The 27,821-nt window shown below is 42.8% G+C and overlaps 3 long non-coding RNA genes across 3 annotated transcripts; 2 read left to right on the forward strand and 1 right to left on the reverse strand.

Moving 5' to 3' along the window:
• On the forward strand, positions 1-12,559 carry LOC309538912. Its single transcript, XR_014222490.1, has 3 exons — positions 1-752; positions 11,381-11,499; positions 11,974-12,559. It is a non-coding gene; the product is annotated as an uncharacterized lncRNA (long non-coding RNA).
• LOC309538952 lies at positions 6,156-25,607 on the reverse strand. Its single transcript, XR_014222542.1, has 3 exons — positions 25,496-25,607; positions 25,129-25,180; positions 6,156-6,457 (listed from the first exon to the last, which is right to left on the reverse strand). It is a non-coding gene; the product is annotated as an uncharacterized lncRNA (long non-coding RNA).
• Positions 25,229-27,728, forward strand: LOC309538964. The gene is made up of 2 exons (XR_014222556.1): positions 25,229-25,523; positions 27,252-27,728. It is a non-coding gene; the product is annotated as an uncharacterized lncRNA (long non-coding RNA).
• Positions 27,729-27,821: the final 93 nt, after the last annotated feature.

Here is a 27,821-nt window from a genome sequence, read left to right on the forward strand (position 1 = left end):
CATAATGTATGACATTTAACTTATTGTAAATTATCTATAATCTTTATAGCATATGGTATTGCAGAAGTTAATCAAAGCATGTCAAAGATTTCATATGGGAACAATGTTCTTTTAAATATAATCTGTATATATCCCATTCTTTCTTGAACTTTTGGTCTGTCTGGTTCCTAATTTTTCCTGTCATCTTTGCATAATCAAATAATTTCTCCTGCCATTCCAATTTAGTTGGTATTTTATCTCCTTTCCACCATTTGGCTATCAGCATTTTCGTGGCAGTGGTTGCATACATAAAAACCCTCCTCAATTCCTTCAGAATGTCTGCAGCCATAATACCTAAAAGGAAGGCTTCTGGTTGTTTTTTTGATGAAAGTTAATTTAAACTTTTTTTTTAGCTCATTATAAATCATTTCCCAAAAGTTCTTTATCTTTTTACATTTCCACCACATGTGGTACATTGTCCCCTCAGATTCTTTACATCTCCAGAAAAGGTTTGAATTACTTTTTCTAAAGATATTTATATCCAGTTTGGGGTCAGCTGTATTGCCCCTTGATGGCTTTCCTGTTGGTATGGGGTTTTAGTCTTCCAGAAGTTGTTGGCCCTCTGGTCAGTGCCTGGGTCCAAGTTTGTCTTCCATATTTCTTCTGCTCCCACAGAGTTGCTGAACCTCTTATCTCCCTATGAGGGAAGGCGAAGCAAGCACATTATATCTGGTGGTCCGCCTAGCTGGAGTAGGCTGGTCTTCTTTATGCTGGTAGGAGTTATGGGTACCACCTTCCATGATATTTTGGGCCTCTGGCCAGTGATCACATAGTTGTCATTAACCTTCCAAGAGCAAAGCCTCTGGGTTAAGACATTTTACTCATACTTAAGGACTACGATACTTTCTTGTATTCAATGGCATGTATTCTCTGCATATAAAACAAATGGGTGAAATGAAACATGAAGAAGAAATCGTCGCATTGATAATGACAATAATAATTCAGCCAAAAGATTGCATCTGGTATCCTTCCACTAAGATTCCCCAAGAAAAATCTGATTCATTTGTGCAAATTGAGTAGAAACATAGAAGTCAGAAGATGTGAAAACACTCATTATTTTCCATAAATATTTATGGGATGTAATATTTATGCAACAAAGACATGGGGCAGTTTCATCACTCTATGGGAAATAATCTGAAATTGATTTTATCCTCTTAATGTAATGCGCCAGTTTTCACGTTTAGTTGTTCTTGGGTGGAACTAACAATTTGAAGGCAGCTTGAGAACTTGTAATAAAAAAGGCAAGGCTTACTTAAGATAAATATGGATATTAATTCTGCCACATCCAGAGTCTCAATAAATGCATTTACTTTTTACATGATCTAATTTTATAAAACATTTGGAGAGACTACAGAAGGAGAGATGGCTCTAAGCAACAAATATGATTTTTTTTTTTAATAACTGCTATCATGTAGCTATGCCTCTCTCTATAACTTCTTTTGGAATGGGTTTCATATTACTTTTTGCCAACCATTTGACTGAGCAGGATTGATGGTGTAATCAAAAGGAAGACTGCCACAGATGGAAGCCAGAAGCAGTTCTTTTAATCTGCTTTGTTTCTCAAATGTAGACCTGGCTGGTAAGTATCGAGGATGCGCTAAGGGGAAGCTCTGTTTCTTTTAGAATTATGTTTGTACAAGACCGACAATTTTATTTTAATATACACAGCGCCTTGGGAATTGGCAAATGAGAGCGACGCAGGCAGGTTGCAAGAACCCGATGGAGGAAGTCAGCTTATTTTTGGAATGTAAAAACAAAACAAAAAAGAGCCTAGGATGACCAACTTTTCATATCAAAATTTCGGATACAGTGGTGCCTCGCAAGACGAAATTAATCCATTCCGCGAGTCTCTTCGTCTTGCGGTTTTTTCGTCTTGTGAAGCACGGCTATTAGCGGCTTAGCGGTTTAGCAGCTTAGCGGCTATTAACGGCTTAGCAGCTTAGCGGCTTAGTGGCTATTAACGGCTTAGCGGCTTTAAGAAAAAGGAAACAAACTTGCAAAAAAAAGGAAACAAACTCGCAAGAACTCGCAAGACGTTTTGTCTTGCGAAGCAAGCCCATAGGGAAATTCGTCTTGCGGAACGACTCAAAAAACGGAAAACTCTTTCGTCTAGCGAGTTTTTTGTCTTGTGAGGCATTCGTCTTGCGGGGCACCACTGTACTTGGATGGGGCTATGAATTTGCCAAGAAGTGCCTGTCACAGTAGAGCCCTTGGTAAGCTCTGCTGAGGCCGTCTGATGTAATGGCTGTCCCCAAATTAGAGTTGAGGGGAGAGGAGGCCTCACAGAGCCAACCTGTCATGGCGGAGCCAATGGAGTGATATATTGATGATATAAGGCACATCTGGACGCGGGTGGCGCTGTGGGTTAAAGGACGTGGGTGGCGCTGTGGGTTAAAGGACGTGGGTGGCGCTGTGGGTTAAACCACAGAGCCTAGGACTTGCTGATCAGAAGGTCAGCAGTTTGAATCCCCGTGACAGGGTGAGCTCCCGTTGCTCGGTCCCTGCTCCTGCCAACCTAGCAGTTCGAAAGCAGGTCAAAGTGCAAGTAGATAAATAGGTACCGCTCCGGCGGGAAGGTAAACGCCATTTTCGTGCACTGCTCTGGTTCGCCAGAAGCAGTTTAGTCATACTGGCCACATGACCCGGAAGCTGGATGCCGGCTCCCTCAGCCAATAAAGCAAGATGAGCACTGCAACCCCAGAGTCAGTCACGACTGGACCTAATGGTCAGGGGTCCCATTACCTTTACCTTTAAGGCACATCATGGGTGGCTTGACTATTTTACTTGAGTTGTTTGCTCTGTATATATGGCATTTTCATACTCTCCAGTGGATGGCATAGATTCCATTGATCTGTATTTGCTGAATGTCATGTGTGGATGGGGGACTTGCATGGAAGTAGCAGCCTGGATAGGATGGGATGGGAAAGGAGAAGCTTGTGTGTGAGAGAAAGAGAGGAGTCTGGGATATCTAAGGCGGTTGGACGAAAGGGTTTTCCGTTTTTGAGCTGCTTCGCAAGACGAATTTCCCTATGGGCTTGCTTCGCAAGACGAAAACGTCTTGCAACTTTGTTTCCTTTTTCTTAACACCGTTAATACAGTTGCGACTTGACTTCGAGGAGCAACTCATAGAACGCAGTGTACATAGTAGCCTTTTTTGAGGTTTTTAAAGACTTTGGTGATTTTTGAAGCTTTTCCAAAACTTCTTTTGCAGCCATTTGATAAGTTAAGCTTTTAAAACTTTTTTTTTTGGGGGGGTTGGATTTTGGGTTGGGGTGTTTGGAATTCAAGGACTTGGTGTTGGGAAGGGGTTTGCAAGAATCTGGAAGCTTGTGTGTTTTTTTCTGCATTTTTATGATTTTCTGTGACCATTGGGCCACTCTGCTGTTTTTTAAAAAAAATTCTGCGTTTGAATTTTGAAATGCTCTTTACAGTATGTGTGACTTTAAAGAGCACTTAATAAACTCTTGTTGTACCAAATTTGGCTTTGTTTGGACTTTTTTTGACCATAAAAGGTAAAGGTAAAGGTTCCCCTGCCCGAACGGGCCAGTCTTGACAGACTCTGGGGTTTGTGCGCCCATCTCACATCTATAGGCCGGGGGCCAGCGCTGTCCGGAGACACTTCTGGGTCACGTGGCCAGCGTGACAAAGCTGCATCTGGCGAGCCAGCGCAGCACACGGAACGCCGTTTACCTTCCCGCTGGTAAGCGGTACCTATTTATCTACTTGCACCCGGGGGTGCTTTCGAACTGCTAGGTTGGCAGGCGCTGGGACCGAGCAGCGGGAGCGCGCCCCACCGCGGGGATTCGAACCGCCGACCTTTCGATCGGCAAGCCCTAGGCGCTGAGGCTTTTACCCACAGCGCCACCCGCGTCCCCGCATTAATTGATTTTCAATGCATTCCTATGGGAAACCGTGCTTCGCAAGACGAAAAATTCGCTAGACGAAAAAATTCGCGGAACGAATTAATTTCGTCTTGCGAGGCACCACTGTATATCACTCTGTTTTCTTTTGGACCACATCAGTGAGGTCGTCATCTGGGCAACCTAGGACTTCCATATACTCTGCCGAGGCTTGCGCCCCACGGAAGTTACTTCGGTGATGCCAATGTAGCAAAAACCATGCAAGAGTTGTGAGTTACGGTCTCTGCAGCAACAGCAGGTGCTTGTCGTGGGCCAGGAGTTGGCTTCACCTGCTGAGCAGCAGCCTGAAGGAGCAGAAGGCAAAGTGCCTTCTTACTCCTGATGAGAACCAGATGACTTCAGCTTTCTTCAGCAGGGTTTCCAGCCTCAGTCAGTTGCTGGAAACAACATTTCACATAAATTTTATTGCATTAGCCGTGTGGCCATAGCATGATATACATTAAAATAACAACATAAAATGGGGGTGGGGAGATAAAGGTAGATATCGTCCTGGGCAAATACTTAAAGAGGAAACACACACACACACACACACACACACACACACACACTGCTGAGGCTGGAGGAGGACCGTTAGAGGGTCCTTCAGCTCCTCAGATTTGTCCTAACTCCATTGTCCTTGTACAATAAGGCTACTTGGAACTTCGTTCGATTGTGTGGCGTATCGACTGCGGCTGTGGTGTTAAGGAAGAAGTTAGTGCCGCTTTCCTCTTCATCACACTAAGCAGGAAGTTAGCTGTCATCTCGGTAATCCAACAATCAGAATCCTGCAAAAAAAGGGACACTATCCAAGGCTGGATTGGGAGATTAAGCTTGTTCACGAGAGGGGTTAAAAACCGAGATCTTTCATCTGTCCAATTAGGACAGAAGAGCATTACATGTTCCATAGTCTCCAGGGCCGTGTCATTACAGGTGCATGTTCTATTTGCGATGGGAACTCTGGAATAACGACCCGACAGAACTGCTGTAGGAAAACAGTTGAGACGGGCACATTCGTAGTTCCTGGACAGACCCTGCTGCTTCTTGCTTCTTGTGACCTTGGACCCTCAACTTTCTTGACCCGTGGATCATCTGACTACGTGAACTGAGATACTGCTGACCTTAGGACTGGATTGAACCTTGCATATGGACTCTGCCTCCAAGCAGGCTCCCCCCTGAAACTTGGCTGGTTGGCCATTGCTGGGAGCACAGGACTATGACAGTGCTGTGATTCACCAATGGTTTGACTTCTTTCCCAGAGGCACAGTCAATTGTCTCTTGAGACAGATGAATGTCAACAACAGCTATAAGTAGCAATTCTTGCCAATATATTATGGGTGGAGAAAAGGGTTTAATCCCTATCCATTGTCCTAACTCCAGGAAATTTTGTTTGTTTGTTTGTGTGTTGCCTGCATTGATCTCTGGATTTAGAATCCCTGGCGGAACATTTTGTCCATTTTCATCACTGCCACATTTAAGAACTCAATGTGCTTGATAATAACTGCTGTCAAATAAGAACTCTAAGGTCAGGTATATTTTCCCCTTTTTAAAGAAGCCAGGTGAACTGACAAATTGACAACATTTCCCACGAGTCACACAGACAGCAATTTAACACCAATATAAGTTCTGTATAACTCAGTGAAATTGAATTCCACAATCAACATTTTGTGACGTTTTAATTTTAAAATTTGCATGGAACACTGTTTTCTAGCACTCTACCCATTCCTTAAAACCGTCAAAAGTTACCCTGATGATAGACACATTTATACTTATTTCCTCCAAATATCCTTAATATCACTTTGTGGTAATGAGCTTTTGTATAAAGAGTGTACTTGATTTACATAATGCATGCTCTTCTGCTGTATTCTTTTTCATTTGCTCCAAAATAAAAGTAAGTGACGCCTGAAATTGCAATTTTTGCTCTTTCATCCACTACAGTTTAAACTGTATATTCTGGGTTTTTGAGGGAAATAGAAATAAATATATTTCTATAAAAGTTTGTATGTGCAGGCACATGTGGTTTTTTTTCCATTTCCAGATAGATCACAATTACCTTATATTGCCTGCAAAGTCTTTTGGGCCCCCAAATTGACCAAAATCAAACAGACATTCATGCTTGTCTTTTTATTGTTGCCATCCATCAACAGCCAAATATTATCTAGGCTTGTTCTCATTTGAATAGAATCTAAGTTACTCTCTGCTATGAGTATATTTCTAAACTGTTTAGGGACTATGTGATTGTTCTCATCGTTTCAGACATAGCACAATGTCTATGTATTTGACACTCCAATTTCCCTTATATAGATACAAAATGATTTACTTGTCAAATTTACATCAAAACCTATGTACCTCAGCGAGATCCAAAATGATTTTGCTATTTCCTCTGCATACATTTGCCTCCTGTGAAGGCTTGCTGTCTTTTTTCTCTCGTTTGAGAGTCTGGATTTGAATACAAAGACTTGGCCATTTCGACAGCTCTTGGAAAGGTTTCCTTGCAAAGGGAGATGGATTGCAGACTCAGACTGTAAAAAGGAGGGTTAAGTGGACTTATTGGGGTTGCAAGAAATGAGATTAGTACAATTATTTAATTCTGTAACTGAATTTCGTTTCACCTTGGTTGTTCCAGGCCAGCAGCTGGGATCAATGTAAGTATTGATGCCCGTAGTTGTCTTTTCTTTAAACTATTTTCCTCACATTCTACAGGGGTATCCCATAGTCTAGATTGCTTGGCTTCTCTTTTATTTCATAGCAACTGCTCCTGTTTTGTTGGGTCTGTATATCAGTAATTCTCAATGTTCCTCTTGATACCAAACTTAATCCCTCTAAAACATTACAGCTGCCCCTAGTTTTCAGTTTCCCAACACATTTTCCTGGTAGCATCTAGTAAAACAAAGAAACAATGTAGTGTCACCATAATTGCAATCCACCCACTCCAATTCATTGGCTTTGGGATGTGAAGAAATTGACTGAAATGCTGTCGCATCAGAACTCTATCTTATGAGCTATTAACAGGGAAATATGTGGGTCTAATGTAGGCATGCATCCTCTGTAGCTGCAAAGCCTTAATCTCCGCACACTCCAGCAAGGTCTCTGGGACATTCCTGCACACTCACACAAACAAGTTAAAAGTCTCTCTTCAACCCCTTTCCCCTGCCCCACAATAACCAGATCTAAAATAAGGACTTTTGGGGGGGGGGAGGTGTCTTGACTTAAACCTACTGACAAACCATTTCTGGTGCAGAATTCAGCAGCCAGGTTGCTCACTGGAGCAAGACGGTTTGAGCATATTACACAAATGCTGGTCCGACTGCACTGGCTTCCAATTAGTTTCCGGGCCCAATTCAAAGGGCTAGTTTTGACCTATAAAGCCTTAAAGGGCTCAGGACTGCAATACCCCAAGGACCGTCTCTTTCCATATGAACTTACCCGGACCCTGAGATCATCTTCTGAGACCCCTCCTCGAGAGGTCCGGAGGGTGGTAACATGAGAAAGGGCCTTCTCTACAGTGGCTCCCCATCTGTAGAATGCTCTCCCCAGGGACGTTTGCTTAGTGCCTTCATTATACACCTTTAGGCGCCAGGCAAAAACGTTCCTCTTTAACCAGGCCTTTGGTTCATCTGATTTGTAACCTATGCCCTTTTAAAATTTATTTATTTTGGGGGGGGGGGCTATTGGGTTGTTGTTTTTATCTTTATTAGGTATTTTGTGGTTTTATATCTTGATTTTATTCTGTGAATCAGCCTGAGACCCCCGGGTATAGGGCAGTATATTAATCCAATAAGAATAATAATTTCTAGAACCCCCAAAGGTTTGAGCTAAAGAATTCATCTCCCAGGTTCAGGTTTGTCTGCCCAAAGTTCTGGACATCTCTTCTGTGATTAACTTCTCCATGTCCTGTTACACAGAATTCCTAACCTGTTTTCATTTGGCCTAGTATTCATGAATCAGGCCCTCTTAAAGCTTTGCTATGTTCTGACCTTGCTGCAAGCCTGCTTTATTTCTCAGCAAAACTCTCTTCAATTACGAAGTCAGACCTAAAAATGATCTGTTTGTTACAGCCATTCCTGGAGCTTCTGAAATCTTTTCAACAAGTCATTGGGCCCAGTAATGGAATACTTTTCATGTTAACAGAGGGTGCTCCTTATTTGTAAGGCATTTGAGACCCATCAAATGGAATGCTTCTAGACCATTGTATCCATTCGCTGCTGCAATCCAGCAACCATTTGAGCTCTTGTGTGTACTAAAAAAGTTTGGTGTTTTTTTTATCGCAGGTGCAGTTTTTCAGCTTTAAAATGGGAAATGGGAGTCTAAAATTCCAGATTGAGTGATAATATTCTTTATGCCATTATTCATAAAAGATTCCCCCTCTTACATAAAATTTCAGTGGCATTTAATTTGGCCATGCATTTCAAATAGCATATAAACTAATAGTGTAGAACAAAAAGAATGTAATGAGCTGGTGTTCATTGCTGGGATGCATTTATGATTGTTTGGAACTTACAATTGCCACTATCTTTTCTCTTTATTAAAAAAGAAAAAGATAATGATTTATTTATTTGAAAGGATTTTTGACATCCCGCCCCCCTTAAAATATAGTGCAATCCTGGACATTTGTTTAGTCGTTCAGTCATGTCTGACTCTTCGTGACCCCATGGACCAGAGCACGCCAGGCACTCCTGTCTTCCACTGCCTCCCGCAGTTTGGTCAAACTCATGCTGGTAGCTTCGAGAACACTCTCCAACCATCTCGTCCTCTGTCATCCCCTTCTCCTTGTGCCCTCAATCTTTCCCAACATCAGGGTCTTTTCCAGGGAGTCTTCTCTTCTCATGAGGTGGCCAAAATATTGGAGCCTCAGCTTCAGGATCTGTCCTTCCAGTGAGCACTCAGGGCTGATTTGAGTCCTTCCAGGACTGATCTCTCCTTCCAGTGAGCACTCAGGGCTGATCCTGGACATTAAGCCAGCTGAATTCAATCTGAATTCCAGATACGGCAGTACCATATATGGCAATGGTTTTCAACCAGTGTGCTGTGCCGATTCTTGCCAATATATTACGGGTGGAGAGAAGGGCTTAATCCCTATCTATTTTCCTAAATCAAAGGGTGCCTTGAATGGTAGCCGGGTGCCACAGGCAACACTGGCCTCTGTCCCTCTTTCCTTCCCTCCCTCCTCTGATGCCCTCTCTCATCTCTGCCTCCCAGTGGCTTCCACAGCTGTTTGTTTCAGCAGCCCTGGCTTCAAGCTCTGCAGGTAAGTGGTGCCTCTGGGGATGGTCACGGGGTACTGGTTGCCAGGAGCTGAGGCGGCCTCAGAGTAAGCAAGCAAGCGGGTGGGGGAGCCCAACCAGCCAGCCCTTGCTGTTGGGAATGGATGAACAAGTTCCAGGCCCCTGTGGGGCAGTCTGAGGAGGCACCTCTCTTTGTGACAGAGGGGCAGCTCGGAAACCAGGGGCGACAGCAGTAGCTGCCCAGAGGATGCCCAAGGAGAAGGGAGGAGAGAGGAGGCTGAGGGAACGCCCCACAAGGGAGGGTGTTTGAAAAGGGGTGAGAGGTTGCCAGCTCTTTAAGCAAGGGGTGACATAAATGGGCTTCTGAACCCTACAGGGGTGCCCCGAAAAGAATGTAGTTGGTCAAGGGAGCCATGGACCCCCAAAAGGTAGAAAACCACTGGGATATGGAATGCTTCTGCATGAGAGCTATGTTTGCTTCTCTTCCACAACATTCATGACTGAGGGCTTATACACACACCTGCCAATTGCTTGGTTCTTTCCAGACACAAGTCCATGCTTTAAAGCGGGATTTGAACTTGTTCATCCCACTGGCTGCACTGTTTCCTTTCAGAGTGTGACATCACACTTAAGACTTAATGACTACGTTCTTCAAAATAAGCTTTAAAAAGGTAAAGGACCCCTGGGCGGTTAAATCCAGTCAAAGGAGACTATGGGGTGCAGCACTCATCTCGCTTCAGGCCGAGGGAGCTGGTGTTTGTCCACAGACAGCTTTCCGGGTCATGTGGCCAGCATGACTAAACTGCTTCTGGTGCATGGAAGACTGTGATAAGTGCCAGAGCACATGGAAATGGCATTTACCTTCCTGCCACAGTGGTACCTATTTATCTACTTGCACTGGAGTGCTTTCGAACTGCTAGGTTGGCAGGAGCTAGAACAGAGCAACGGGACCTCACCCCATCACAGGGATTCAAACCGCCAACCTTCTGATCGACAAGCCCAAGAGGCCCAGTGGTTTAGATCACAGTGCCACCCGCTCCCTAAAAAAAAAAAGCAAAAAAAAAAAGGAGCTAACATTTATTTAGCTCATATTAATCTGTTTAATCTAAATTAAATGCATTGTTAAGTGTGTTTGGGACACGTCATTTAGAGTGTTAACCTTTGAACAAAAGAGCTAACTAGTTTCACGCGGAATGCAAATGCCTACAGCTAATTATCAAGTGTAATTGCATATGCTGGCGAAGCTGTGCTGATCTTTTCCCTGAGATATCATTTCCAGCAAACACACAGATAGACATCTATTTGCTGGTAATGAATTTCTGGATGTCGCACTTCCGCGGCTAATGAACCAAGATAAAGATAAAAGGAGAAAATGAGGACAGGAGGGCAGAAACCTTGCAGAGCAGTCTTGATCCACAACTGAAAACAACCACTTTTTTTTGGGGGGGGGTGATTTTTTTAATTATTATTTTTTGCAAATGTTAATGTTGAGCACCTAAATAAGATGGTCTTTTGGCCAGACTATGCCAAGCACACAAATTACACGTGGGTGTTTTTTTTTGGGGGGGCGGGGTTGTTGTTGGGTTGTTGTTTTTATTTTGATTATGTATTTTGTGCTTTTATATTTTGATTTTATTCTGTGAACCTCCCAGAGACCTGCAGGTATAGGGCAGTATACGAATTCAATAAATGAATAAATAAAGGTTTTAAATACCACTGCTTTCTGTGGTGTGTGCATTTGTGTGTTTAGTGTTTTAAAAGAAAAACCACAACAACTGGAGGTTTAATTTCTACAAACCAAGGAAATTGGAAAGTCAGGTTGATAGGGTTCCCATATTTCAAAAAGTCCGGACACAAAAGTTGTTGAACCTTTTTTCCCTTTTGCATAGTTATTGAGCTTCTTCTGCAAATTCTCAAAAAAAAAAAAAATAATAATGAAATTTTGGACCTATTTTTAATGGAATTCACAAAAATCTACACTTCCGACATGGGTTGCCGTACGTCCAGATTTCCCCACACATTTCAGCAATTTCCACCCAGAGTCTATTTCCGATGGCCAACTCCTGGCTATGTCTGGGAAATTCCAGATGTATAGCAGCCCTAAAGGCTGATGTCTTAGCGGAAATGCCCAACAATCAGCAGGGATGTTGTGCAGTGTTACAAAATGTGCTTGCTTGCCACTTGCCCTTCATGCACCCACATTTTTCCTTGGTCTTTCAGGCTCAAATCCAGATGGAGAGGAGGGAATGCCAAGAATGCCTCAGATTGTTAAATAGAGGATACTTCAACCATCTGGTGCTTGCTCCTGGAGGAGAAATCCCATTTTGCATAAACTAAAGGTAAAGGTAAAGGGACCCCTGACCATTAGGTCCAGTCATGACCGACTCTGGGGTTGTGGTGCTCATCTCGCTTTATTGGCTGAGGGAGCTGGTGTACAGCTTCCAGGTCATGTGGCCAGCATGACTAAGCCGCTTCTGGCGAACCAGAGCAGCGCACGGAAAGCTGTTTACCTTCCCGCCAGAGTGGTACCTATTTATCTACTTGCACTTTGACGTGCTTTTGAACTGCTAGGTTGGCAGGAGCAGGGACCAAGCAACGGGAGCTCACCCCGTCATGAGGATTCAAACCACCAACCTTCTGATTGGCAAGTCCTAGGCTCTGTGGTTTAATCCACAGCGCCACCCGCATCCCTATAAACTGCAGAGACATGTTCAAATGAAGCAGAGGTTAATCACATACCCTGCAAGTGTCTCTATTTTCCAGGCACAACCCTGGAATTATGAAAGCTATCCCAGCTTCTGATTTGATCCCAGGAAATCCCTATTTCCTCTGCCGGTGTCACTGCTGCTGAGCTCAGGGAGGAGAATGAACTGTTGGTGGTGCCAGCAGTGATCATTGACACAATAGCTCCTGAACATCTTCAGATGCAGAAGTGAGTAAAAGTGCTCAGTATTAGTTTTTAGTTAAAAAGGTAAAGGACCCCTGGACGGTTAAGTCCAGTCAAAGGTGACTATGGGGTTGTGGCGCTCATCTCACTTTCAGGCTGAGGGAGCCGGTGTTTGTCCACAGACAGCTTTCTGGGTCATGTGGCCAGCATGACTAAGCCACCTCTGGCTCAATGGAACACCATGACAGAAAACAGAGTGCACAGAAACACCATTTACCTTCCCGCTGCAGTGGTACCTATTTATCTACTTGCACTGGCATGCTTTTGAACTGCTAGGTTGGCAGAAGCTGGGACAGAGCAATGGGAGCTCACTCCATCACAGGGATTCAAACTGCCTTCCGGTCAACAAGCCCAAGAGGCTCAGTCGTTTAGACCACAGCGTGACCCGTGTCCCATTATGTTCTATGGGTAGCAGTAAGTATAATGCTTCTAGATTGGCTAGACCTAGTATATATATATAAAAAAAACAGGATCCTGACCTTCTGCCCTTGACTGGGATCTCAGTTGTGGCTATTCCATATCCCTTTGCAAAACTAAAGCAACCCTTCCCACAGAGAGTTAAACAGCACTTTTATTCAAGTATTCTGCAACAATATATTGTGAAATATTGCTACCGATACAGCTGCCTGTGATAATTTCTTCTTTGTAGACAGAGGAAGCAATCCTGCTTTCCTGTAAAACTGCCAAGGAGGGAGATCTATTTGATACAGGGAAAAGCGTTAAAAGCAGATTCTCTAAATTAAAGAAATGGCATATCTGAAGATGAAAGTGTGAGATGTAGAGAAATGTGGGCAATCTTTTATAATGGCATCCATAGTCCTGGCATTCTCTAAGTTCAGCTCTTACATTCATTGTTCTAAGGTCAGTTTTATTGCTGTTGCTAAAAGGTAGGAAACACCCCTGGAGCAGCAATTGTTAATGGTCAGTGACTCTTACTTTTCTTGATCATACGTCAAGGTCTTTTTGTTCCGGTCCAATACATTTTCCAGCCAAGTGAGGAAGAAATATAATGGCATAGTCCTCTGCCAGAGCATGTCTTCCACACTTTACTTCAATATGTGCTCCTTCAATAATCCTTGGGAAGATCGCAAGCGCTGCGGAGCCCACCACTTAATGTCCATGATTCAGGGCAATTGCTCAAGCTTTTAACCATATGCTGTCTCTCTGTCTCAAAATTGATAAGCATGGCGTGGGGAGCAGTAGTGAGCTTTAACCCTCCTTTCCCAGAAACATGAACACGACTTGCTCCATTATCAGCCTTGTAGAGCTAAGGAGATCTCAGTTGTCAAGAGATTTCAAATGCTGCATTTGCTTAGAACTGCGGTGTGACTTCTTGTTATCCTCCGAGCCTGTGTATAACATTATTTTGCTGAGTGATATAGCAGACATTCTGACTGCAATTCCCCTATCCGTCCAAGCTGTCACAAGGAGGAGAAATAAAGACTCGCTTCCACATATATTTCCTTTGAAAGATAACATGAAGACGAGAAGTGTCCCCTGTGGATTGCATTACTCTCGCCACAACTCCCCCCCCCCCCCGGCTATTCTACTTGTTGCCAGTCACACACAACTGTGTTTTGTGTGATACAGGGAACCATCAGTGGCACTATTTCTGTCAACCTGTTGGTGCTATTGTGAATGCGGTATTGCCTGGAAGGCTCACTGGTTTGTAATTGAGCCATTGAAAACCAACAAATAAACTTCAGACATCCAGCGGGTGTTCACTTAATTAATCAATTTGACAATATTGATTAGAAATTGCTGCTCATACTTTTCAGGAACCATATGCTGTTCTTATTTTGATGCCATTTCAATTGTTCTGGTTTTGTGTTTTTGCGTTCATACTTTATGACTGGAATATGTCTTCTTCCGCATACTACGTAGAGAACTTAATTCTTTGTTATTGCTGTTAATAAGTAAATAAATTCACAATTGTATGAGATTTGTACTTGAGAGACAGCAGACAAGACTCAGGAAGAAATGAGCAAACTTTGTGAAGAAGAAGAAGAAGAAGAAGAAGAAGAAGAAGAAGAAGAAGAAGCAGCAGCAGCTAGCAAACGTTAATCTAATAATCTAATAAACTTTTCTATGTCTTTGTGGATTTGAGACAAAACACTTTGACCCATGATAGAAGAATTTATATTTGGCCATACAAATGAAATGTTCAGTTTCACAACAGGGGAAAGAAAGGAACCAGTAGATTTGTGCCATCATACCCACATAGAATAGGACACTTAACTGGAAAGCTTCATATTATGATTGTTCATTCACTAGGTAATGTAATTGAATTGACTGCCTGTTGTGCTTCATAAATATACTGTAACTCAGCTTTAAGCCAAAGCAGCACATCTCCTCTTTCTACAAAAGCTGGTGTGTCAGCCTCAAGGATCAGATAGGATTAAGGCTAAGGGCAAAATAGAGCATATTGCATTTATTTAATTGGACACCTTCCAAATTTATCATGTGAAATCTTGTTTGACTGCCCCACCTCTGGTCAAGAAGGACACTTGCATCAGTCTTTTGTGTATGCAGATCTACACAGGCACAATTCACCAGTATGTGCATATCTTTCAATGACCTGTGTAAACTTGCCTCCATTGAAAGGAAGAAAAAACCCCCGTCAGAATGTAAGAAAGATCAGCACCTAATATCTGAAGTTTCCCAGGTGACATTTTTCTGAGGCAATGTCAGAAATTATTCTTTTTTTTCACGCACCGTTAAAAAATAAGGCCACATTGCATAATTTGCTCCAAATATGTTTTTTTTGTTTGTTTTGTTTTTATGTAGCAGCCGCCATTCTGAACATGTACCCCCCCCAATTCCTCAGAATGAAGCTAGGTTTAGGTAAAGGGTAAAGTTAAAAGACCCCTGGATGGTTAAGTACAGCTGAATTCAAACATGGGGTACGGCGCTCATCTCACTTCAGGCTAAGGGAGCCGGCGTTTGCCTGCAGACAGCTTTCTGGGTCATGTGGCCAGCATGGCTAAACCACGTCTGGCGCAACAGGACAGCATGATGGAAACCAGAGCACAAGGAAACACCATTTACCTTCCTGCCACAGCGCTACCTATTTATCTATTTGTGCTGGTGTGCTTTCAAACTGCTAGGTTGGCAGGAGCTGGGACAGAGCAACCGGGAGCTCACTCCGTCACGGGGATTCTAACCACTGACCTTCTGATCAGCAAGCCCAAGAGGCTGAGTGGTTTAGACCACAGTGCCACCCCTTTCGGTTCTGTTTTGTACTGATGTGTTTCGTGGCAGACCTTTCCTAGATCTAGGACATTTTGGACAATGCAAAATGGTGGCAATGCAGGGAAACACAGTTGTTGCAGTTAACACTTGCAAAGGCAGGAAGATAAACCAGAACACCTTGCAGTGGGGAGAGAATCTATTGTACCACCTCTGCTAACTGTGAATCCCACTTCCAAGAAACTGTCAGGAAATTTCTCTTCCTCCTGGAGAATTCTAGCTGCTATCACACCAATGCCTTGAACTACAAATAGGATGGATATTTTTAAAAGGTCATGTGTACGTAGCTCTAAAATAAAACTATCATACTTGCACATCACTTTGATGCATGCATAAACTCACCCTTAGACTAGAAAGAAAATATGTGCAGGTGTGGAAAAACTAGAGGCATTCAAGTTTGATACTTATAATATGCTTAATTTAGGTCCATGGTTCTGAAACCCCCCCCCAAAAAAATAATAATTAAAAAACCTTAGCAGACCACTTAAATTATTTTTCCATCTGCTGTAATACTTGTACTGTGCTGTGCTAGATGCTGTAATATTGGCATTTGAAATTTCTATTTCTTTTATTTTGCATATATTGCATTTTATTTTATTGTAATACAGTAAAATACAATACAAAAAGAAACAATAAGAATGCAATTAAAAATTGATATCACTAATGCTTCTCCTGTCTTCAACCCCAAACACATAGACGTACCAGCAGACCACCTCTATGAAACTGATGGATGACTTGTGGTCCATGGACCACAGTTGTATAGTTTTAACTGATTTTTACTTTTTATATTGTATGCATAGCTGTCAACCTTCTCTTTTTTGTGGGAAATTCCCTTATTCCAGTGCTATTTCCCACTGCTTCCAGCTGCTATCCTGGATTGTTAGATATCACGTAGACTGTCCCCGGGATAGGTGAGGCTGCTGATCCCTTATTTTCGAGGCTGCTGCTCCCTTATTTTCAAATCTGAAAGTTGACAGCTATGATTGTATGCTTGTGAACCACTTGTAGAGTATTGCATTTAAGTGATAAATGAATTGGTTTTAAATAAATAAATACGCAAACCCTGGCTTGTATTGCTTATGCGAACAATCAGAAACTTTGAAAGAGTTCAAGCTGAATACTCAAAATAAGTACTTTGTCCCAAGAATTTAATTTAAATAGAAATGTAAGAATGGTATTAATCAATCTATTGTTTCATAACATTGGATTTTTTTTAAAAAAAACAACAACAACCCAGTTTCACTGGGATTAGGAAGGTAAAAATACAGGTTTTTTTGAAGAATCTTTCAAACAAGACTAAAGCAGCCATAGCAACCCATTTAAAGGGGGAACTGTCTATGGAAAGAAGCACAGTTTTGCTTTGAAATGCATCTATTAGTTCTGCTTAAGAGTCCAAACTTCAAAGGGAACTGTCCTGCTTGAATTCCCAAGACCAATTGCTGTTTATCAGAACGATGAGAGCTGCCTATGTAATTCTACAAAGGATGCAATTTCCATAGCAGTCTGTGAAAATGAGCTCCTGGCGAAACTTATTTGGCGTACCTTTCGAGCCCAGGGTCCATGGGGTCGTGAATTGGAATGTGTTTATTGAATCTGAGAGAAAAGCGCCACACTTGAACAGCCTGACCTGAGTATAAGGTGAAAGTTTGCAAATGAGAAAGCAAAATGCCAAACACCCATATTTGGTATAGCATGATTCCGCGAGAGATTGTGACCTTGACTTTTCCCATACTACTGCAAGCGTCTGTTATCTTGTGGAATCTCCAATATCTCGGAGTGCATTAGAGGCACGACAATGGAGCATCTTTTCTGAGATGAATTCTATTGTTATTTGGACATATTGGAACCTTTGGATTTTTTATTACTTTTTTAAAGGAGATTTGGAGCTTGCTCATTTGGACAGTATTCTCAAATTACCCTATTGGCCTGAATATAAGTCGCACCTGAATATAAGCCGTACCTTTAAAATTGGAGGGTGGGGGGAGAGATTTTTTTTTTAAAAAAAAAAAATACAGGAGTACAAGCACTCCATTCCTTACAGCTCCTGGCTGCATACTGGGGTGGGGTACCTTTCCCCTTCCTCGCTTTCTCCCTTCCCAGCCTTGGGGGAGAGGATGGGGGACTACACATGCAGCCAGCGCTGCTTTGCCGCACTCCTGGCGCTGTTTGCCCTGCGCTTCTGGCTGCATACCGTAAAGTCACAAATATAAGCCGCAGTTTAACTTTTCATGGTTGAAATTTGAGAAAAAAAGTGAGGCTTATATTCAGGCCAATATGGTACAGTCATTTGTTGTTGTTGTTGTTTAGTGATGTCCGACTCTTTGTGACCCCATGGACCAGAGCACGCCAGGCACTTCTGTCTTCCACTGCCTCCCACAGTTTGGTCAAACTCATGTTTGTAGCTTCGAGAACACTGTCCAGCCATCTTGTCCTCTGTCATCCCCTTCTCCTTGTACCTCAATCTTTCCCAACATCAGGGTCTTTTCCAGGGAGTCTTCTCTTCTCATGAGGTGGCCAAAGTATTGGAGCCTCAGCTTCAGGATCTGTCATTCCAGTGAGCACTCAGGGCTGATTTCCTTCAGAATGGATAGGTTTGATTTTCTTGCAGTCCGTGGGACTCTCAAGAGTCTCCTCCAGCACCATAATTCAAAAGCATCAATTCTTCGGCGATCTGCCTTCTTTATGGTCCAGCTCTCACTTCCACACATCACTACTGGGAAAACCATAGCTTTTACTATACGGACCTTTGTTGGCAAGGTGATGTCTTTACTTTTTAAGATGGTGTCTAGGTACAGTCATACATTGGGATAAATACACTTCAGGTTGAGTGCTTTCGGGTTGCGCTCCACTGCGACCTGGAAGTAACGGAACACATTACTTCCAGGTTTTGCCAGTAATACATGCGCAGATGGTCAAAATGACATCACACACATGCGTGGAAGTGGTGAAACGCTACCCACGCACGTGCAGATGCGCTGTTGCGTCTTCCGTTCTGTTCAGGATGTGAACAGGGCTCCAGAACAGATCCCGTTGGCATCCCGAGGTACCACTGTATTACAATCAAGCTGGAATATCAATCAGAATCATATAGATAGCTCAGCTGGTACAGCATGAGACCACTTAATCTCAGGATCATGGGTCAGAGCCCCACGTTGGGTGAAAGACTCTTATCTTGCATGGGGTTGAATTAGATGGTACTTGTGGCCCCTTCCAGCTCTGCCATTCTGTGATTCCATTGTCACCCTTTGGCACATACAGAACCTATACTGTGGAATGCTTCTGTCTCAGGTGCCTGTTTGTCTCAGATCGCATAGGAACCTAGCTCTAACAATCATTCATTTAACTGAGCCATTCCCCTTTGCTTGTCATTGCCTGTGGCACTGTGACAGCCACAGCTGTCAACGTTTCCCTTTTTTAAAGGGAAATTCCCTTATTCTGAATAGGATTCATCACAAGAAAAGTTGACAGCTATGGGCCAAGCTGTGGGGGGCTGATGAAAGCTGGGGGGGGACAACATCTCAAGAACCACTGGTTCCCCATCCGAGTTCTAGAAAGAGTCCGGAGAGGCAGAAGGACTGAACAAAGGAGGAACAGACCAGTCAGGGACCTGAGAAAGCATACATACACAGATGCATACATAATTGTATTTGTAGCCCACCTTTCCACAGTTCAAACCATGCTCAAGACAGCATGCCATTGGAATGGGGGGGGGAGATAACTACAATATAACAAAAGTAGTCGTAAATAATAAATGAAACATTTAAAAGTACACAACCAAACGGAGCAATTTCTGCATAAATCACAAGAATAAAGATACCAAAGAGAGAGAGAGAGAGAAAACCAGCAACACATAGCTCAGTTGGTTAGAGTGTGGTGCTGATAATGCCAAGGTTACAGGTTTGATCCCTGCATATTCCTGCATTGCAGGGGGTTGGACTAGACGATAGTGTCATGAACACACCAGCTCCCAGTGTAATCTCGCAGCCAGCTGCAGAATGCAGTCAGGAACAGGGAGGCTGGGCATTCATGCCAGCACAGGAGAGCCCACAGCTGCCAGCGTCGACTCCCCCTGACCTTGGATGGCCGGCTGATAAGGGAGGAATGGAGAGCAGGCTTGTTAAATGTTCGGAAAAAGTCGGAAGCCCAAGGCAGTATAAGTTCCTCAGCTAAGTTTATTCAACATTTGTCAGTGACAGCAGCTCACTCTTAGGAACACAAAAACCAAACTGACTGGACAACACGATAATAATCCCAAGCAAGAACTGACCATTGACAGTTGACAGTTGAAAGAGCATGTGCTTACTTGCCATTAGAACGTTCGTGTACCAACGCTTCTACGATTGGTTAGACTGTGCCTTGTAACATAAAATGTGTTAAACCCAATATATAACAAGGCTGGAACACAGCCAAAGCTCCCCAGAAGCCCAAACGGGCGTGGAATGCTGCAGAGACAGCTTTTCGGAATAGAAAGGGGCTGCAGCTGACCAAATAAGTCCAAGGTGTAGGGGTATAGGAAGGCTGCTAGGAAGGAAGCAAAATAAGAAACATAAAGGTCGAAGGTTCCATCTCTTCTGTCGATACAGGAAAAACACCTCAGAAGGGTCAACTGAGTGATGGGGGCCGGAGGTTTGCTAGGGGGGTCTGAAGATAATTGCCTGGGGTTTTTTTGCAACAAATCTTCCTTTTTAATTACGTACGCTTTCTGTGTTAACAAGCCAGGAACCTGGACTCCTAACACTCAGGGTCCCTTCCAACTCAACAATTCTAGGATTCTAACACACACACATCCCCATGCCCCCCCCAAAAAAACTCATCCCCAAAGCAGTATTTCAAGGGAAGGGAGAAATGGAAGATGGAATGGTCTGAAACAAGAAAAGACCAGAGGGAAAGGAAAGAATATTGCACAAACTTAGGCTTTATACAGTGCCACAGTTTTCAGACAGGGACTTACTGCACCTCTCATCACATAAATTGTCAGCTGAGACTATAATGAACTAAACTTTTTTTTTTTCTTTTTTATAACAGATGCAACCTCTTCTGCAATAGGTTACTGGCTTCAAGGTTTTCAAGCAACAGAAGCATTCTTACAATGCAAATCAGCTATAAAAAGGAATGGTGTTGTCTCTTAGGAGTGAGGTACGGGTCGGGAATATTCAGGTTGAGCAAGAGTCTGTCTTCAGCTCAGGTTTAGCCAGTGCTTTTTTTTCGGGGGGGGGGGGACACATACCCTTAAACATTTTGTGAATCTTTGTACTTTTGTCCATTTGCTGTATTTATTTTTCCCGCTTTGAACTATAAAATGGTGATTTTCTTGAGTCAAAATGGGAGTACCCCTAAACATTTTTTTAAGGGGAAAAAGCACTGGGATTAGCAATGTTTATTGTCACTGATTTGCCACGCATATGAACTGTGGAAAGAGCTCCTCTGATTTAGCAGATTGAAGAAGAAGAAGAGTTTGGATTTGATATCCCGCTTTATCACTACCTGAAGGAGTCTCAAAGCGGCTAACATTCTTCTTTCCCTTCCTCCCCCATAACAAACTCTCTGTGAGGTGAGTGGGGCTGAGAGACTTCAGAGAAGTGTGACTAGCCCAAGGTCACCCAGCAGCTGCATGTGGAGGAGCGGAGACGCGAACCCGGTTCCCCAGATTATGAATCTACCGCTCTTAACCACTACACCACACTGGCTCTCTAATTACCCAATTCCAAAAATCCATTTAATATATAGTCCCCAAATATAGGACATATCAGATATTAAACTGATAAGAACAGATACTACACTTGATCTTAGGCAAAAGGCCGAGAAGCGATTTTATGAGGCTTATTTCAGGCTTACAGAGCAAGTTTACCTGTCAGAAAGTATGCCTTCAGTACTAATGTCCTTTAGGATCCCTATAGTGAAGATGAAACACCAGAAGGCAGGAGGTCAAATTTCAAAGTCGGAGTGAGGTCAGCTTTTAAAATTCAGGGCATTGGCTACTCAAATAATATAATGGCAGGGCTCAAAATCATATATGTATTAGGTAAAATCAGCATGTTGCATGCCCCTAAAATATATTTTAAAAATGTGTATGGTTTTGTTCCAAAGCAATACTCACTTGCCCATTAAGGTCAGCGAAAAAGCATGAGGGGAAAAAAAAGAAAATCAATAGTTTACCAAAACAACAAGAAAAATCCCTTCTATCTCTGAAATAATCAGCCCATAAACCTCAATATAATGCAATATTGTGCAGAACCAGCTTTTGTTAAGGACAAACACACCATTTTAAACTAATGGGCATAGACTGTTGCAATTTCCCTTAATGATGTGGCACTTTTGGAGGGCGGGGTGAAGAGAGAGAAAAGCCCACTATATATGTAAATTTCTTTATGTCTCATAAAATGGAAACGTCTCATGTAAACCTCCGCAAAAACCATTGCGCAGCACAAATACAGAGGGGTTTGGGGGAAGGGAATTTATGCCAAAATGGTTTGTCTTGATGACATCCATCCATTAGTGGCAGCCCATAAAAGAATCTTATAAACATACTTGGAACTGCTTGGTGATGATTTTTCTTGACAAGCGAACATTATGTGCTGTGAGTAGAAATTGAGTAATATGGGCTGAAAACGCAGGAAGTGACTCCAGTCTTTTTTATGCAAGGTAAATCTGAAGAAAAATGACCCACTTTGGCAGTGCCCAGCAGTTAAGATATCCCCCAAGGAGCCACAAGTGAAGATCTATGCATTCCGCTTATGTTTTCTGCTTTATCGAGATAGATGCTGATCGTCTTCATTTCTATATTAGACGGGTTGCCGTTCGTGCAGCTACTGTTAAAATTGCGCCAGCAATTTGGTCGCAAACATATTTTTAAGGAATTTAAACTAATCAGAAGCAGGGGTAGCATTGGCTGAGGATGGCAGCTTGCCATGCTAAGGTTTAGATGGCAAATTCCTGCCCTGCATCCCTTGTCGGAAAGGAAAGGGGCAATCTCACAGGGTCCTTAACCTGCCCAATTTGCAGCCTGTCATGGTTCCCTCCTTGTCAAAACACACACATACAGAGAACAGCAGCAGCAGGGACTTTGGGTGGTTCAGCTGAAGCAAGGGTGAAGAATCTTTCTGGCTCCATGGGTCAGATTCTTAGCAAACTTGGCCTTAGAGTAAAGAGGTAAAGAGGACCCCTGACCATTAGGTCCAGTCGTGGCCAACTCTGGGGTTGCGGTGCTCATCTCACTTTATTGGCCAAGGGAGCCGGCATACAGCTTCCGGGTCATGTGGCCAGCATGACTAAGCCGCTTCTGGTGAACCAGAGCAGCACACGGAAACGCCGTTTAACTTCCTGCCGGAGCGATACCTATTTATCTACTTGCACTTTGATATGCTTTCGAACTGCTAGGTTGGCAGGAGCAGGGACAGAGCAACGGGTGCTCACCCCGTCCTGGGGATTCGAACCTCCGACCTTCTGATTGGCAAGTCCTAGGCTCTGTGGTTTAACCCACAGCACCACCCGCATCCCTAAACTTGGCTTTATATGCCTATTATTATTATTATTATTATTATTATTATTATTATTATTATGCATTTTAATCTTTATTATTTTACATATTAAGTCCCTTCACCACAAACAGGACAAAAGAAACAGACTGCATCAAATACAAAGAAAATGTAACTTATAAAATGTTTTCCCCCCCCCCATATGTTAAGACTTCCATCATCCTCAGTATGGGTCCTTTAACTTCTCATAAATTCATCAGGATCTTTGTATCCTATAACATTGCAGAAATTAATCAAAGCATGTTAGAGATTACACCAGAAGCGGTTTAGTCATGCTGGCCATGTGACCCCCCTGTGGACAAACGCCGGCTCCCTTGGCCTGAAAGTGAGATGAGTGCCACAACCCCATAGTCACCTTTGACTGGACCTAGCTGTCTAGGGTTCCTTTACCTTTACATTGACTAACAGTGGCTCTTTGGATTTCCAGACAGGTGATATCCTTAGCCAGGCACCTTCTGCATGCCAAGCAGGTACTTGACTTCTGAACCATGATCCTTCTCCACCCCAGTCCCTGTGCCACCATGGCTGTCTGAGGCAGTGGCACCTTTGTGAGGTTATGAATTCTTCCACAGTTCTTGGAACCTTGATCATGCCAGGTTCCGGAATCTGGGGAAGCCTCTGCCTGAAGAGGTATAATTCAATAATAACTAAAGATGGAGCATACATTTGAGCATGGGTGGTTCTAGTGAAGCTTGGTTAGTTGCAAAGAAGTTGGTGGGAGAAATAATAATGATAATAATAATAATAATAATAATAATAATAATAATAATAATAGCAGCTTATTATTTGTACCCCACCCATCTGGTTGGGTTTCCCCAGCCACTCTGAGTGGCTCTCAATAGACTATTAAAAGCATGATAAGACATCAAACATTAAAAACTTCCCTAAACAGGGCTGCCTTCAGATGTTTTCTAAAAGTCAGATAGTTGTTTATTTCTTTGACATCTGATGGGAGGGTGTTCCACAGGGCGGGCGCCACTACCAAAAAGGCCCTCTGCTTGCTTCCCTGTAACCTCACTTCTCGCAATGAGGGAACCGCCAGAAGGCCCTCAGAGCTGGACCTCAGTGTCTGGGCTGAACGATGGGGGTGGAGATGCTCCTTCAGGTAAACTGGGCCGAGGCCGTTTAGGGCTTTAAAGGTCAGCACCAACACTTTGAATTGTCCTCAGAAACATACTGGGAGTCAATGAAGGGCAGGCATGTCCAACAGGTAGATCACAATCTACTGTTAGATCACTGGACATCTGTTGTAGATTGCGGTAGATCGCGTGATGCTCAGTGATTCCCCCCCCAAAAAAAAACACCTTTGCCACCTCTAATAAAAGCTCAACAACTTTGCCTGTCAATAACAATGGGTTGATCACAGCCAGTATTTTTATAATGTGAGTAGATCATAGTCTCTTGGGAGTTGGACGTGCCTGCAATAGGGGGAAGGAACATTCAACCTCTCTATCAAGCCATCGGGACTCTATCCAGGTTGTGTCCTCCAGACCACATCCTGTTGTCATTTCACCTGTTTGAAATGTGTCCTCAAACCATGATAACACCTCTTACTTACCTGGATAGGAGATAGGGTGTGTCTGGCCACACCCACCATGGTTGTCCATTTAGAAACATGGTCCCTTAGCTGAAAAAGTTCCCCTGCCTCTGAGATACTACTCCCAAAACAAGTCAATTCAAAACAAGTCTGTAATTAATTTCACACTTGATTTGTCTTTTTCCTAATTATAGTAACTGTTGTGGTTGGAAGTTTCTTGGAAGCGAAGTACGTTTTTCAATACCATTAAAATCCCCTACAAAAGAGGGGTATTTTTCCTTTTCTTTTGTTTTTTAGCAGGAAAGATTTAAGATCAAAGAAAGAAAGAAAAATGTAACATCTGAAATTGCAGGTCTAAAAATGCAGTTAGACAGCTATTACATGCTCTGGAATTTTGTTTCAGCAGGGATGTGTGTCAAATTAAAAACAGTTGGCTATTATAGTTTAGAAGGATATTATTTCATGCCAATCTCTGGCTTTTGGCAGGGCTGACTCAATTAGATACACCGCCTCGCTATCTTACAGAAATTTGCGGAGAGATGACTTTTAACATTTGCTGCCCTTTCCATTCCGAGGTCTACAGACTGGTGATTTTTGTTGTTTGGTATGTTATTTATAATTTACAGGGCTGCAACGTTTATTTGATTTAATCCATAAATTAATCAGCATACATTAAAAAAATAAGTGTGGAACTACTTACATGTATCCATGGCAGCTCTGAACTTTTGTTTGATGAACAGCCGTCTCCCGTACTGCAGGACAAAATGTTTTTGAAAAATGAGTATTTTGAAATGTCAAATGACTTGGGCTAATATAATCTCTTGTCCCCAGTAGTGCAGCTAGGGCCAGGCTGCTTCGCCCACTTCTAAGGGCCTGGAGTACTGAGGAACCTGTCCCCCCAAATGTATTGTTTTATTTTAACATTTCACAGGGGAGACATTGTTGTCCTGCTGGAGGGAAATGTCACTTTTTCTAACCTTTATTCAGATCATCTTATAAGATGTGTGGGATGTTCTGAAGGCAGCGAACCCAACAACTTCCATAAGGTGTTTCAAATAAAAGGGTACCTTTCTCGTAGCCTGGCAAGAAGCATGGGTGAGTCTTTCTTTCTTTCTTTCTTTCTTTCTTTCTTTCTTTCTTTCTTTCTTTCTTTCTTCCTTTCTTTCTTTCTTTCTTTCTTTCTTTCTTTCTTTCTCTTGGGGGGGGGTGTTATAGGAAAATCCTTGGGCTCACTTGGATTGTCAAACAAAGACACCAGCCAGGAATATTGGAGCAAAACAGAACTTCCACCCATCACATAGGAGAAGCAGGAAGAAACCCCAAACAAGGGGATGCTCCCTCTTTTATAAGTTTACCTTTTCCCCATAAACACCTTTGGTGAAGCATCATGCATACATCATAGATACATCATACATATGTCACAAACGGGGAAGGGTTTTCTTGGCAGGTTAGCCCTATCCCTCACTTGCCTTCCACCTCACACCCATCAAGTGATTTGTTATTTAGTCGTGTCCGACTCTTCGTGACCCCATGGACAACAGCATGCCAGGCATTCCTGTCTTCCACTGCCTCCCACAGCTTGGTCAAACTCATGTTTGTAGCTTCGAGACCACTGTCCAACCATCTCATCCTCTGTCATCCCCTTCTCCTTGTGCCCTCAATCTTTCCCAACATCAAGGCCTTTTCCAGGGAGTCTTCTCTTCTCAATATGCCTGTTGTCTTTGTCCATGGAGTTTTCTTGGTAGGGATACTGGAATGGCTTGTCGGTTCCTACTCCAGGTGGATCACGTTTGGTCAAAGCTCTCCACTATTACATGCCCGTCTTGGGTGGCCCTGCACGGCATAGCTCATAGCTTCTCTGAGTTATTCAAGCCCCTTTGCCATGACAAGGCAGTGAACCATGAAGGAGCATCAAGTGATACAAAGGAAATATGTACAAGTTCCTGGGTTTCCTGGTCAGCTAATCACACCAAGAACCTAATCCATTCCTGGATGGTTTGCTTTGTCCATGGGATGACTTCCTGTCTGACACCCAACTAACCAGGATGATTATCTCTTGCACAAGAGGCTGCTGAGTACATGACCCCAGGTTTCAGGGATTATGGTTGTCTTTACCCATTTCCCACATCCCCCCTTCAGGAGCCATTTGTTCCCTGAGTAAAATGAAGTTGGAATGGTGTTGATCCGATGTAGGGCTGATTTTATATGAATGTTTGAAGGTTTTGCTGCATAAGGGAAGGTGAATACTATGCAACCTTGAACAAAACTGTGGTGGGTTTTTATGGGGATATTTACAAAATTGAATGGTGTCGGTTTGGGGGATGGTCTGGGGGTGCTGTGTCCCATTTAACTGGAAACAACCCACCCTCCCCCAAAAAACTTTATAAAAAATCCAGTAACTGGGGGGGGGAGAAAAGGGAAGAAAACTTGACAGCCACACCTTATAGAATTCATTCACTAACTTGCACCCTGGAAAGAAATGTCGTGGGGTGTGTGAGAGCAATTAGGGCATGAAGGAAGGAAAGAATATTGTTGCAATTTTTTTTTTGGGGGGGACAGGTGCCAAGGACGCTCTCAAACCTAGCAGCATTACTACTTGGCTTCAAAAAGACTGTTACAAAACAGGTATGAAAGGTATAAAAATGTTTGCAGCCTGCAGTTTAGGGGAGATGTGCATATAGATGAAACATTTTGGGAAACCTTCTGGTAAATGATATATAATGAATTTTTTTAAAAAAAATGTTTAAAATAACTTTTGTAAACACACACACACACACACACACACAAAAGAAACAACAGAAGCCTTTCTATTAGGAATTATAGGTACCAACATTCCAAAGGAACAGAAAAGACTCTTTATGTATGTGACAACAGCAGCACGGATGCTACTAGCCCAGAGATGGAAAGAAGAAAGAATCCCTACCAGAGTAGAATGGCAAGCCAAGCTGTTAGACTATGCTGAAATGGCAAAACTGACTGGGAAACTCAGATACTAAGAAGACAAGAAATTCAGGAAAGAAAGGGGAAAGTTTATAATTTATTTAGGGGACCACCTTAAACAGATGAAAACATTAGCAGAATTTTAATCCCACTTGTAATGTAACAAATACTATGGACAATATGGATAGCTACAAAACATAGACTATGAAATACTGTGCAGTTGGAAATGTTGACAATAGGACCCATGGAGGGGATGGAAGGAAGTCTCGAGATTCAGAGAAAACTCATTTTATGGATATGTATTTGGTATTGTAACTAATTTACATTGGTAAAATCAAATAAAAATGAATTTAAAAATAATAATTGAAAATGAGTCCAGTCTCTCTCTCTCTCTCTCTCTCTCTCTCTCTCTCTCTCTCTCTCTTTCTTTCTTCCTTTCTTTCTGAAATCATT

This window comes from Podarcis vaucheri (assembly GCF_965113315.1).
Source record: "Podarcis vaucheri genome assembly, chromosome: 8".
Taxonomy (NCBI): domain Eukaryota; kingdom Metazoa; phylum Chordata; class Lepidosauria; order Squamata; family Lacertidae; genus Podarcis; species Podarcis vaucheri.